General features: G+C 45.6%; 1 protein-coding gene across 1 annotated transcript in view; it reads right to left on the minus strand.

Moving 5' to 3' along the window:
* LOC138581040 (sulfotransferase 1 family member D1-like) overlaps window positions 1-15331 on the minus strand; it is a 289076-nt gene that overhangs the window by 247544 nt on the left and 26201 nt on the right. The window contains exon 2 of the mRNA XM_069652067.1: window positions 1451-1599. The gene's annotated coding sequence lies outside the window, so the exon portion shown is untranslated. The remainder of the gene's footprint in view (window positions 1-1450; window positions 1600-15331) is intronic.

A 15331-nucleotide genomic window follows, 5' to 3' on the forward strand; every position in this document is an offset into this window, starting at 1 on the left:
AAGCTTTCACTGAATTCTGCGGATCAAATTGGCTCAGTATAAACGCTTCAAAAACGAAAACTTTAATCTTTAGTAACAGCAGACGGAAAGACAAGAAGATAATAAGTGCTGAACGAAGGGCTAATTGAGGCGGTTGAGCACTATGCCTATCTGGCTCGGAGGGTCAACCAAGATTGTAGGTCGGAGGAACAAATTGCCAGGATAGGGATCACACTGGCTTGTTACATTGGGGCCCTTGCAAGGTTACCGGGGGAGCATGGGTTCCTTGGAGGCCTACAAAGCCCAGGCTAGGTAAGCTGCATTGTACGGCACAGATCTCTGGGGTGTCTATAGGTGCCTGAAACTTTCAGTAACTGAAAACAAGTTTCTAAGGAACATCTTAGGCTAGCCTTGCAGTGCGCCAAGTCTCCTGGTGTATTTGGAAACCGATATGCAGTGCATTGTGTCCATTTGCAGGGCTAGACCAGTGCTCTACTAGGCCAGAGTATGCACCACTGAACAATCGGGGAAATAAAGGGAGGTGCTTGAGGACGTAATTTCACAGGATGGCGGAAGGTTCACGCCCTGGTTCCTACACATAAAGAATGAGCATGAAGATCAATAGCAAATTGGACATAAAAGAGGCCCATGATGTCAAGATGAAAGCAGGCGTCTTCCATAAGTTAACACATTCAGCTTACCTTATTAGATATTGGAGTCTGAAATCTATCTTCGGCTATGAAGCTTATTTGGACCACGTAAGCCGCAAGCAGACCAGGTCCATTTATATTAAGTCACGCTTGGGCATACTTCCGGTTGCAGAATTATGCAACAGGTGGAACAGCAATGTACCCATTTTGTGTGGAACAAGTTGAAAGTTTTACACACTTTGGGCCTCATTACGAGGTATGCCGGTAAGGCAAAAACGATGCCGGTGTGGTAATACCTTATTCTAGAGAAATGACAACCCTGGCAGTGGAGTGGTAAGAACCAGCATAATGAAGTGATGAAAGATCTTGGTACAGAGGTGAAGCACCTCATTGCAGAAAAGTGAGGGGCTTCCCATTGGTGAGGTAGGGTGCCTCATAGAGCCTCCGTAAACAGATGATGGACCGATGCCATGGAAGGGAGAGAAATCACAGGGCTTTCATGAGTCATTTAAAAAAGAAGATGGGCTACTAGGTGACTGGGCATGCATTGAGGAGGTATGGTATCTTGCCAGTAACAGATTTTAGTGGAGAAGCTCAGTGCAGGGTTGTTGGGTTCATAAGCCTTGGGCTCTGTGAAGGTGTAGGTAGGCAAATGGTTCACAACTATAGGCTCTAGGTAACTCTAAAGACAGTTGCGGCAGGTTTGCCAGAGTATACCACGATGAGGCTAGATATACCAGCAGTCGGGTAACTCCGGTGTGGATCTAGAGAGACAGCTCTTACCAATCAATTATCACTAGAAAAAGATGCTTCAGACTTACCCGCCTTTGGGTAGGTGGCGATAAGTAGATCATCTGCTCTGGCCTTGAACACCTCCACCTGCTCCCAATTTTCAGCAAAATACTTGATGAAAGGAATTCCATGTATCCACTTCGCCTCTGGGTGCGGGGCTATCTCATCTCTATCCATCCTGAGACATGGTAGGATCATGGTTAGATGTCGGCAAATGCGCAGGTTTATGTCAAGAAAGACTGAGCAAAAACACATTAAATTGCAGCAAGATAGTAGGGCCTGCATGTAGATCATACATAGGTCTGGTCAATCCTTTTTCCTAGGGCCAGATGCCTCCTAAGAGCCTCTTTGCTCAGCATGTGTGCACAGGGTACCACCTCAGATGAGGCTGTGGGTAATAAAGCTGGGTTTGGCTGCCAAGGGGCAGTTTGTCTATTTAGGATTGTACTATAATGAGGGATCAGGGAGACCCACTACATTGGAGCTAACAAATACACCATCAAAAGAATACAGACACTTCAAAACAATGCCCTCAGAGCTGCGCTAAGCATAGCCACGAGAGAACATATTTCTGAGATTAGGAGACAACATAATTGGCTAACCACTCATGACAAAATCCGACTGAAAACAGCCTCATTTATCCACAAATGACTGGATAATAGAGCACCTCGCTACCTGACAGAAAGATTTAACAGAAAAACATCAACTAGACCCACAAGAACAAATAATACCAACTGCCTTCTTGTGCAACGGTTTAAATTATCCACAATTGAGGGTACTAGTTTCCCGGTCAAAGCTGCCCAACTTTGGAATTCCCTGCCACCACCATTGAGAGCTGATCAACCATTTACCAATTTTAGATATACCTTATCAAGTGGTTCAAAGAGAACGACAAGTAACGCTTTAGCCAGACACCCTCACCCTGCCCACCAAATATAAATAGTCGACAACTACCTGTAAATTACTCTTGCGGTTGCACTGTGTTATTATCTACCTTTTTGTCATCATATGTATCTTACTTCTCTTGTGTATCTCATGCCTGTATACCTATATTATACATGATGCCACCTTGTAAATCTGTAACTAAGCCGAAAGCCTTCTTATTGTTTCTGCGCCCTGATACCCTCGGGTCTGGCACGCATTACAAATAAATAAACAAACAATACAAACACACTCAACGTGGTATTGCACACAGCTGGAAAATCGCTTATAGGAGGTTGCCTTCTTCAATGTATTGCTGCTCGAATTTAGACCGAGACATCCAATGGAGTTTACCCTGGTCTGCGCGGTGGATGATTTGCGCACGGTCATGTAGTAAGGGCATCATATCAGGCCTTTCCCCGTTTGCCCTGTCTGCAGACTTTGACACCATTGATCAGAAGGCATTGCTTGTCCATCTTTAAGACTTGACAAAGACTGGGGGAAGTGCTCTTGAATCAATCTCCTTGTTCCCGCAGGCATGGCAGGGCCTACGGGGTGAGCATGGGCTACTATATCTCGCCTCTGTGCCTTGCACGTTACAGGGTCCCGTGTGGAATGGATCTCTCGCCTCTACATCAGGCTCTAGAGGGATATCATCTGGAGCCATGGTCTGCAGAGTTATCAATAGGCAGATAAGACCAAGTGCCAGAGTAGTTGGTTGATACCAAATCCACACAAGGTGGACAAAAGGACTGTGGGTACTGAAAAATGACTGTGTTTAGGCCACAGAGCATGTGAACGCCCACTAATTAATAATGTCGGACCACTACCGGCTGCCAAAGTGCGCAAACTCGGCTTCTTGTATAACCTCAGCTTTAATATGCAAGGATGAGTCGCCGCAGTGGGTAAGACTGAGTATTTCCTATTCAGGACGGTGCAAGGTCTGCACCCCTACTATTGCCATCTAGCAACCGCTCATCACAGGTCCATGCATTTGTGTGAAGATGTAAGGCCTATCTACTGAGCTGCTGCTCGAATGCTATAGCATCTCTTTGAGCGCATTCTCCACCCTCTGCATGATCTGGCCTGGCTGATAGTGGTCCTTTTGAGTGTGGAATACATGTTCGCCATTATAGTCTTCAGAGCTGGGCAGGGCTGGTGCTCCAAAGGGCAAATATACACAAAACAAGGTCGTAAATCGAATATGGGCTTGGCTATGCCAAAGATGTGTCATCCTACAGTGGGAGGGTGCTCCTTCTCGAGCGCCTATCCAGACGTCTGGGATGTTCTGTCTTCACTCCCCACACCAAATGCACTCTAATGTTTTCCTTATTTCATGCTCGGTCTAAGCCCTATTCTTTCCATCGCGTAATGTTTATTTTGCATTATTTTCGGATTTCGGTACTGTGCAAATGTGGATGTGCACTTAAATGAATGCACTTCAAACTTCATGTTCATATACAAGATGTGGGAAGGAAAGAAATCATGTAATATTTTAAAACGCCTGACCTACCAAGGGACATTAAGAGCTGGGGACAACCAAAGCAACGCAGTGGATGCTCCAAGTGCTGAGATGGGTAGGCACAGGGACATGCCTGGTGTGCAGTTAAGGAAAGACACGGAACCTGCAGGAATTTTAGCTCAGGGGCAACGCGTTTGTCTTGGAAGCAAGGCAGTGTGGCGCAACACAGGTTCGAATCTTGGTGCCGCGCATAAGCCTGTTATAAAAGTACAAGAAAATAAACGAAAATAAATAACTTGAATTAATCTTGAGTAATCGAATTAAATATTTTTCCTCCCCCCTCCGTTGCACCTCCGTCTGTACACTTGCAGGACCTGAATTTACTAGGTCTAGTAAGTTCTATCTTGTCCCCCCTTTGTCTCCTCTCCCTAATCGGGTTGAGCCGCTTACACTTCATGCACTTGCACTAGGAGAAATGCCGTCAGGCCTAGCACACTATTTCCTTTTTGCTAGATCATTTGGAAATTTCAAGGCCTAATAATGACTACTTTTTTTCCCTTGCTCGCTTCCCGCCTTGAAGCGCTTTGAAGCACTTCACTTGTGTATAAGCACTGTACAAATAAACAATTACAATTACCTATAGGGAAAAAAGGGGCAATGCCCGAAATGCAAGCCCAACATGCTAGTATGGGCTACTTTTTTTGCCGAAAGTGGGCCCGTTGTTTGGCCAAAGTGGGACAGTTTGATGAGTTACTTCACTGTGCAGCTAGTAGTTTTAGCCAGTGTCACTGAACACATTTTTTGTATAATAATACATACAGAATTTGCAACACAGTGTGCAAAATGCTCCCTCTGGGGTACTACTCAAGCAGTCTGCCATAAATGAAATGAACTGACGTGCGCTAGTGCATCCCCGCATTTCAGCCAAAAAAAGGAGAAGCCCAATTCACAAAGGGCCTCAGAATGAATGCATCGGAAAACGCGCTCGTTCTTATGCCCTTCACCCCCTTTTGCGCATTTGCACAAATAAGGGGACGGATCACGGCATTTAAAAGCCCACCCCAAATTCCCAAATCGGAGGCGCTTTTAAATGCCCTGAAACGAGGGTCACCTCCCTGCGCCTTTTCAAAGAGGCGCAGGGGGCGGTGTAGATCATGACAGGGTCATTGGTGACCCTGTCATGATTTATTTTTAAGTTTGTCAGACGAACCGCAGCTGTCACAGTAGCATGTCTATCCCTCAACCACGAATGGAAATGTTTTTCTTTTTTTTCGGCCATTTTAACTGCACATATCAGTGAAATGCTCTCCGAGCAACCATACATGGGAGCCTGACATACATTAGTGCCGGGATCGTGCCACGCTCACGACACTAATGTATTTAAGGGGGCTGGACAGCGCATCTTTGCGCAACAGTGTAGCCCCTCCTGAAATGCTCAGGTCACCTTTGTGAATAAGGTGAACTGAGCATCTCTCAAAGTAGCACAAATGAAACAAGTGCATTCTCTGTGCTCCTTCCGTTTGTGCTGATATCCGAGAATCTGGCCCTTTGCCTTTATAAGGACGGGGTCTCCCACTTCTTCCTTGATTCATCTTTGAATGCCAGGCAGACGGATACACCTTTGGACCTTTGGAGTACGCCCATTTCAGAGTCTTCTGCGATAGAGGTGAGGACAGAAGGCCTCCAAGTCAGAGGAAAGGTCTGCTCGGTAACCATCCCCAGGACACTGGGGGTGTACTGCTGTTGGACTATGGCCTCACCTGCTGACTAGAGTGGAACCCGGACCCTGCCAGATGAAGGAACCCCTGTAGAGGCCATTCTGTTGGGCCTCCTGATTACAAGGACAGGGTACTTTTAAGAGGCCCTGTTCCCTTGGTCCGCTTTATGGGATCTTAGTGACCTGTAAGCCCCCATTCTCACCTTTTCTCCAGGCATATCCTTTGAAAAGTGATGTTGCAATTTCTTGCCTGAACACCCCTGCTCAAGTACCTATTTTCTGTGCTCGGTTTACAATGGTATGTTTGTGCTTGTATTTTTAGTTACCTATATTCAATTCCTATAATTTAATGAACAGTCTGTATTTTAGAGTACCTTGATTGATTGATTTGGGATTATTTGCACTAGGTTGTTTGGGTTGCTGCTGCTATTATCTCACACCCCTCTTGAAGAGTATAGCCTACCCTCGACCCATGTTACCACAAAAGGAGTTGTATCTGTCGGGCTGGACCTGCTTTACCTTTATGATTGTTATGATTGGGAGTCTGGGGCAGAGTCTCCTGCAGTCAGCGTGTCGTCTGGAGCTTGCAGTCTGTCGGCTGCTTTGATTTCTGGAGTTGGGGCCACCTACATCAAACCGTACTCCATAGCGGAGATGGCAGAGTCTGGGGCAGAATCTCCTGCAGTCAGCGTGTCACCTGGAGCTTGCAGTCTGTCGGCTGCTTTGATTTCTGGAGGCAGGGCCACCTACACAAAACCGTACTCCATAGCGGAGATGGCAGAGTCTGGGGCAGAGTCTTCTGCAGTCAGCGTATCACCTGGAGCTTGCAGTCTGTCGGCTGCTTTGATTTCTGGAGTTGGGGCCACCTACACAAAACCGTACTCCATAGCGGAGATGGCAGAGTCTGGGGCAGAGTCTCCTGCAGTCAGCTTGTCACCTGGAGCTTGCAGTCTGTCGGCTGCTTTGATTTCTGGAGGCAGGGCCACCTACACAAAACCGTACTCCATAGCGGAGATGGCAGAGTCTGGGGCAGAGTCTCCTGCAGTCAGCGTATCACCTGGAGCTTGCAGTCTGTCGGCTGCTTTGATTTCTGGAGGCGGGTCCACCTACACAAAACCGTACTCCATAGCGGAGCGTGGCGGACTCTGGGGCAGAGTCTCCTGCAGTCAGCACAGTCTGCATGGGAAGCAGTAGTACAGACTGCCCCTTGTGGTCATTGGAGCCATTAACTCATTGACACTTTGGTGCCCAGAACTCCTTGTTTCAGCCCTGGATATATACACGGATATGCGGATACAGCGTAAGGGGTCAAGCTGCCTGTGAGTTTTTACGCTGTAGTGTGTTCTCTCTCTTACTTGAACTGTGAAATTGTTATCCGAACTGAACTACTGTTTGCTAACTGTAAAAACATAAATCCTACACTCCGGAGGGGCAGGGTGGGAGAGAGGGACTAAGGCGGCTCCTCAAGCCGTCAGGCGTGCCCTGTCCTCAGAGTCAGCTTTTTCATTTAATTCCCCCGGTTGATGCACACAGCTGGTTGATTCCTCTTTTTTGGTGCAGCGTGTTGTTTTTTGAGTTGCTGCAATCCCATTGTGATCGTTGAGAACTGGGAATTCCTCTTTGTGAACACTATTGTCTGCCTTGGTGGCTGCGAGAGCTTCGCTAGTGCTGTCTCCCCCTCGGCGGCTAATGTGGTAGGCAGCTAGAGTTAGTGGTATGTACTTGATTAAGCTTGCCGGAGTCCTGCTCGCCTGCATGCCGTGGGTTCAACTAAAATGAGATCTTTGGAATTTTGACGGTTCCAACCCCCTACCACCAGCCCTCTAGCCATCTGCCCTGTGACAGTGCAATTTAAAAGCCATTTAAACCCTTGGTAACTTTTGATAGTTAGTGCCAATAGTTACCTTGGGCACTTTGATTGTTGATTGTTTGCTGCCTGGTCTGTTTAACTTTGTTTGCTTCTATATTTCATTATTTCATCATCAATTAATTAATTGTGTATTTTTGGATCAATTGTATTCTTGCAACTGGACCAATTTTAATTATTTTTACTGTGTGTTTTCCTCTGCGTGCTTTTTATGATATTGATTTTGATATTTTATTTCGATCGCGCTCGTACACAAGTGTTTCAGAGCGCAACAGGCAAGGTAGGGGGACAGGGGAGAACAAAACAACGATCTTACTAGGCCCAGTGAAATTGATGATGTGCAAGTGCATGGGATGAAGTTTTAAATTTAATGGATGTCTTTTCTCTGCACCTGCACTTTTCTCAGCATTCTGGTTTTGCTTACACCGCCTGCGTACACAGTTGACAGTTGGTTAAGCTGTGTTATATTGGCTACCACCATGTCTAAGCGCAAAGCCAAAGATTTACCACTGGTGGTGAATAAAACCAAAAAAAGTAAGCCCAGACAGATGATTGGTAGGATGGATTCCATCCCAGCCTCAAACAAAACTAAGAAAGGTAAAAGTAGCCAGGCCCTTTTTGGCCCTGGTTTGACTTCTAATCGGCCAACCATGTATGATTACCAGAAACAGATGTGAGGTAAAATAAAGGAATGCATCCAGAATATGGAAATGGAAATTGAGGTCGCACTCTCTCACTTAAGTGACTGCAAGATCATATTATATTGTTACCCCTGCCTTCACCAAATAATAGGCCTCCTAGCTTATCTCAATGTCTTAATACTAGTGACCGAGTGGAGTTAGGACATCAGCTAGTGCTGGGTACCTTAGGACTGGAACATCTGTCTAGCGGACAGAATTTGAGGGCCCTGGGTAGGGGGGTATAGGGTCTCATCCCTCAATGCCAAATCTTACTGATGACACAATGGTTTGGGTTTCTAGTGGCTTCAAAACATTGGATGAGGTTCTAGACAAAAAACTGGCTCCGGTCCTCTCTGGAATTGCCTCACTTAAAAACTCTCTTGAGTACATCCCTCTGCATTATTGATGACTTAATTAGGGGGCTAAAGAGTGACATTCAGGAACTTAATGGAATGGTGGAGACCAAAAACATCCCTATGGTGGTTGGTTCTGGCTCTACCACAGTGAATAAAACCCCTAACCTAGCCCAGAAGGGGAGCTGAAACTATGTCTGCACCGTCGGTAGTTCCTGTCCATATCCATCAGAATGGGGAAGATTCAGAAAGTCCTGTTATGATACCTAATAATGGACCTAAGCCAGTTATTGTCCCGGGACTATATCCAATTTGGAAACCTATTACTCGGGGCATAAAACAAACAGTTATTGACCTCCCACCAGAGGCAACACCCTTGGTGGGAGTTATAACAGGATTGCCATGTCTAAGAAAAGGCACTGAGGAAACGTCTTCCATCATAAAGCGCCAGGGCACCACTCCGGTGGTGATAGTGCGCGGTACAAATATCCTTTAACATTAACATAAATAAAACTTCCCAATGGATAAACTCTCGATTACCGGGGATGAAGATCAACCCCAGGGAGATCTTGATGGCAAGATGTGTGTCCTGGGTAGGAAAGTCCAATAAATGGACAGAGGGGGACTGTGTGGCAGTTTCAGAGATTGCCCCGACTATGCTAGACTACCTGGTTCCGCACTTAATCCTGTCTGCTGGACTAAGATGCCCAGTGCACATAAAAGTGTATTCCTCCATTTAGCTGCCTCTTACCCGCCCCACACCACCCCTTTTACACGACAACAGGGGAGGGAGGTTCCTAAAATGTGAAGTGGGATAAGGGCTATATCAGGTAGGACCAAGTGAAAGGAGTGGGGTAACTGTTACTGCAAACCGTTTTGAGGCCTTATGAGGTATTGAGGAGTTGGATTGACCCGTTTCCCTGAGGGAGAGGGCCCCGGACGCTGAAGGGCCTGCAGAAGTGGTGAGGTCTGGCCTTGCAAGTGAGAACCTGGTCCCTCCAAGGGGGTTGAGGTGACACTCCTTTGTTGGAACATCGCTGGTGCAGGGGTGAAACTTTTGAAGAAGGAAGTGGTGACACTTTTGATGTCCTATGACATCATCTTTCTCCAGGAAACATGGGCGACAACCCCTGTATGCTTGGATGGCTATATCTCAATATGTACTCCAGCGAAGAATGGTGTGAGAAGACGCTGTTATGGGGGTGTGGCAATTCTGTTCAAGTCTTCCCTTAACTATGTACCAACGGTGAGGGAAATGTAAAACTTTATCTTACAGGGTGTGAGACTCTCGCCTGAGCAGGGCCGGGCATTGATCCTGGTCAGTTTGTATAATAGCCCACAAGTTTCAAATAAGGGTTGTTTAGGGGCATTGAAAGAACTTTTTGAATCAGAATACTTGTCACCGGGGAATCAAAATACAATTGTGGTTTTGGGAGGGGATTTTAATGCCAAATTGGGCAATGGACTTTAACTCATTTGGTGGACTCGGGTGAAGATTTGGCATATGGGATCCAAAACCCCCAAATGACTGATGAGAGAATGTGTGTTAGGGGTCTTCATCTTAACACATGGTTTATGGACTGAGGAATTCAAACTTTTAATGGTTGCATAGGTTTGGATGTACAGGTCAAGATTACATATGCAAGTACCCAAGGCGGCACATCCATTATTGACTATTTCTGTATGCGTGTGCAACCCTGGCCCTTAATTGTGGATTTTGAAGTCTGAGATAAGCTCCACAGTGACCACTTCCCTTTGAGGCTGGTGTGGAGGGTGGGATATCACAGGATTCCAACAGTTAATCATCCGCTCTTGGACCTTTGTGAAATTAATCCCTTATGTAAGCCCTGGGTAAAATGGGCCTTGCTTAATCCAGTGCCTACACAGTCCAAGGCGGTTCAACCCAACTTGGAGCATATTATATATATTTTATCTCATGCTGAAGAACCTAGGGCAACCATGATGGCTTCTCAAAAAATATGGATATCCCCAACAAATTTAATCCAACAGGATTTTAAACCCATTCGAAATAATAGGCATAGCTGGTTTGATGACACATGCAGGTTAGCACAGAATAACCTGAAGGGGATTCTGCAGGGTAGGGCAAGTACTAGAAGAGACATAATTAATGCCAGGTTACAGTACAAAAGTGTCTTTGCTTTTATAAAAAAATGCCTTGAAGATCAGGTGTGGGAAGAATTCCTTTTGGCCGCCTCGTCTAGGGACTCTAAAAGATTTTGTGAATTTGTAGCGTAAGGCTCGGCTTATAAGAGAGAGAACAACGTGAGTCCTAAAGCCTGGTCAGACCATTTTGAGTCTTTATTTAAAGGTCAGGTGGCTAGATTTCAGGGTGGGAAGCGGAGCACTACACTCCGCCTAACTCTGAGGAAAGTGCAAACCGCAGTTGATTGACAACTGCATAACCGGGTGCCCGGCCTGTATGCAATTCTTGCAGACCTATTCAGGGAGGAAGCAGAACTGTGGTCCCCACTATTGACTAACTGTTTTAATTCTCATCTGGCACTGGGGGAATACCCCATTCATGCAATAATCTACCCAATTTTCAAAAAGGGAGACCCAGGAAGCCAACTATCATATTGGCCCATCTCCCTATTGGACACATCTTTTAAGATTTTTGAACGTGCAGTTCTGGAACATCTTGAACAATGGATCTCTGATAATCCGGTCCTCTCAAATATTCAATATGGTTTTCGGCCAGGCTTGGGGACACAAGACCAAGCTCTTAATTTGTACCTGACGGGAGCATCCTCCATTTCTTTAAGGGCTGAACCACTATACTTGGCTTTCATGGACTTGAGCACAGCATTTGATAAAGTGGATAGAGCTACGCTGTGCAAGGTGCTCAAGTCCAAGTACTACAGATTATCCATGAGGACCCTAGTGCATGTGTAAGATTTGGAGAACAGGGTCAATGTCCAGGTTATTTTGAGGTGGTTTCGGGAGTGCACCAAGGTTGTGTGGTAGCCCCTGTATTGTTTGCCCTCTATATTAATGGCCCATATAAGGAATTGGTTGAAACAAAGGCTGACTTTCTTAGGATGGGTGCATTGCCCCTCCCTGTCTTGGCTTATGCAGACGACACAATCTTGACTGCTCGCACCCCAATCGCTCTGAAACACCTAACAGATGTGTACACTGCCTTTATGCCAAATCTGAAGCTATCGGTAAACTCCAAACTGTCGGCAGTGATGGTGTGCTCGAGCGGAGGCGGTAGAGGGATAAAGATGCGAAAAATGGAGCAACAGTGAAATTATCCCACGGGTGGAAAAATCTGATTATCTGGGCGTTAATTTTAGCGAAAATTGGTGGGGGGCCTCACACAGAGAAGCAGTGCTCCAAAATGAAAAAGGCCATGGGGGGGTCTGTCTCGTTTTAGGAACATGTGTTCAGGCCAGCCAATTAAAATGATTTTGGAGGTTTACAGAGCACAAACTTAAGCTGCAACAAATTATGGTGCGGCCCTTTGGAGCATTGAGAAAACCACATCTATTGAAATAATAGAGAACACCTTTCTTAAAAAACTGCTTGGTTTACCCAGTTCGGCACCAAATTATGCCGTACATATTGAACTGGGAATCCCCCATACAGACGTTGATTGGCACAAAGCCCTGCTCTCACATTGGTTGGTGCTCTGGTCAAACCCGAGAGCTAGTTTAACGCATATGATCATCAAAACACTGATTGCGAGTTTGTTGCGGCGTAAAATACCATGGTTGAATTTCATCTCTCAGTGTTTAACACTGCTGAACGCCCAGAGCTTGCAGTGTCCGCTTCTCCTTCTAACTTCTGTCATTGCGAAAAAATGTAAGCAGATGTGACCAATAGGGACACATCTGGGCTTCAAGTGGAGTCAAATAGAAAACATCTGCTCATTTACGGTGTGGAGGGTATCCAGCCCTACCTTTTGCATAGTAACAAGATTACAGATCGTTGGGCAGTGACCAGGGCTCACTTTAATTTACTATGGTTTAGGGCGGGAACTAAAAACTGGCTGAGCCCCAAGCAGGCTACAGTCTATCCAGAGTGCAATGGGCCAGAAGAAAATCTCCAGCATTTTGTCTTATTTTGCCCCCTTTACCAAGACATCAGAAAGAGGACCATTCTCCCACTGCTCACAAATGTTGGCTTTACTCAAGCCAGACCTGCTTTGATATTCCTGCTGTGAGCAGAAACCACCCCGGTTGCATGGGGTTGCTTAGAATTCCCGAGAAAAGCTTGGTATCGTCAGGAAAACATGGTCACAAGTAAAATCTGAATTCGTATTTTATTCAAATTTCATTCCTATTTAAAACTTTGTATATTGTGATTTAAAAGTGGTCTTGTTGATTATATTGATGTGAGTATTGTTTTACTTATGTTCTTTAATGCTGGTTTATGGATTTTTTAAATCCAAATAAACTTTAATGCGGATGAGGATTGTTATCAGTGCTGGTAGGAGTTTTAGCCACTGATAGCACTCACCTTTCACCATCAGGGTGTTTCTTTCTGTGCCCTTCCTTCCTGCTGCCTGGACAGGCTAAGCTTGCTCATGACTGTAGACCAAACAACCAGTATAACGTTGCCTTCATTGTTCCTCCTGCAGTGGCTCAAGGTTGGTGGAGGGAGGGTATCAGTTGCAGAGGGCAAAAGGCAGACCATTGAGAGGATGACGAGAGAGTGTTCCCCCATTCTGTCAAAGGAAATGCAACCTTTAATGTGCCCCTTTGCTGTTAGAATTGATCTCCAGACTGTTGGGCCTCATTATGAGTTTGGTAGTGCTGTAAAAGTGGAAGTAATTCTGTTAGCGCCACTTTTTTGGCAGTAACAGAATTACTGCCATTTTTACTGCAACGCTGAATTCCGGGTTTGGAGGAAAAGTGGAGGATTCACCTCCAGCAAACAAGATGGAGGCTAATCCTCCACTTTTCCTCCGAAAATGGACGGGTTTGACACGGCAGAATTATCACTCCCGATCAATCCACCAAAATCTCCATTGAGTCCTATAGACTCCATAAATGGGGAATGACACCACTCTGCAACCACTCATATTCCCATGGTAAACCCACGGGACAGAGTGGCAGTAACAGTAAGCAATTCTGGTACTAATTCAGTGGATTTAGTGCCAAAGTACCCCCCCCCCCCGACTCATAACGAAGCAGTTTGCCTCTACTGGTGTCACTTATTGGCTAAGGGCAGTGCTTGATTTGTAAGAAAATAAGGGCCAGGGCCCAAATATTTTCCAGCACGCCTGTTGAACTTTGGGGTGGGCAACTCCCCGCCCACTGTTGATACTACCAACAGCTGCTCCATACTATGTCAACATATTTGTGGTTAAAGCTGTAACTCCCACTCGTTCATTGAGGGTGATTGATCCACTGTGCGATTTACAGACATTCATCGAGATAACAAATTAGTTAAGTCTTGAAATAAACTAAATGTTTAAGTGTTTCGTTAAAACACATCATCGTTAACATTTTGCTCTGATCCCTTTGGTGGCAAGTGGAACATGCTAACCATCTAACCACAGACAAAAAGAGCTAGCATGCGTTCCTCCTGCGGTACACTGATGGTCAAATGCTGGCAAAATCATTACTTGACTGATGAACTTGCCTCTCAAACACTGCTAGATTGTCTAATATAGGTTGCCACTCATGACTCCTCTTCGATATTGGCCTTTTCACTGACCTTGCCCCTGTGTTGGGGCTGCTGGCTGGCGACGGTCCTATTTCAAACCACCCTGATGGGTATTGCAGCAGAGAATTTGCAGCAATGTCATGCAGGTTTAGTGAAGCAGTTTGCGGACGTGGCCACTATCAGTGGCCAGCATTGTCACCATCCAACGCATTGTTATTCATGAAAATGGATAGATAAATCAGCCAACCTGGGTCATCAAGTTCATGAATAACAATGGGCGAGCCCATGCAGACCCCTGGCTAGTACACACTGCAGGGCTCGAAATTAAGTTTCAATGAGCAGTGGCTAAAACCAGCTCCTGGGTGTCGGGCATCACCCAGCAAGCAGGGGCGGGTACACATCCCACCACAAATCTAACTTCCACATGAGATGCACAGTTTGACTGTCTGGCTATTATGTATGATCCATTATGTTTAAATGTGTCCTGGATATGTCCTGGCTCTTCTCTATTAACATTTTCAAACACTCAAAGTTAATGTCACATATGTCTGTTTGTAAGGCACCACTTAGACAGGGGAGCCAAACATAGTTCCTGGTAGATGTTGGTTTCAAGGTAATCAGTGTCTCGTAGGTGGTGCTTAATTTGTTAAAAGAAATAAGGGCTGGAGCGCAAATATTTTCTAACACGCCCATGACATGTCAGGATGGGCTGCTCCCCACCTACTGTTGCACCACCCACGTCTGCTCCCCATGCTGTCAACATATATGGGGTTGCAGCTGCAACTTTCAGCAGCTTATTCTGGTTTTTGGATGTACTCAATACGGCAGCTGTATGATTTACAAATGCCAATCAACACATGCATAAAATAACATACTCGTGTCTTGACATGAGATACAAGTTTAAGTTTGTTTTTGAACACAATCATCATTATACATTTTGCTCTGATTCTAGGTGTTTATTATGTGACTGGCAGTTAAAATAATAATGTTGCCTAAACACTGCATCATAATCAAACTGTGTCTGAGACAATAAGTGCAGGGGCTCAGAAATAAGTGTCAGAGCTGAGCCCTGGCAACACCCCCACAAATTAAGCACTGCTCATGGGGTAGAGGTTGTAGCTAAATAGCTTGCAGCAATTTCAAACCTTGCACTGTTTGGTTATATTACTGTGACTGACTGACTGCCAGTTAAAATAATAAAGGTGCCAAAACACCACAACATAATCAAGGTGGAATTAGCAATAAGTGCAGGGGCTCAGAAAAGAACCAGGGCTGA

This window comes from Ambystoma mexicanum, chromosome 3p (assembly GCF_040938575.1).
Source record: "Ambystoma mexicanum isolate Mex_15411 chromosome 3p, UKY_AmexF1_1, whole genome shotgun sequence".
NCBI classification, from domain to species: domain Eukaryota; kingdom Metazoa; phylum Chordata; class Amphibia; order Caudata; family Ambystomatidae; genus Ambystoma; species Ambystoma mexicanum.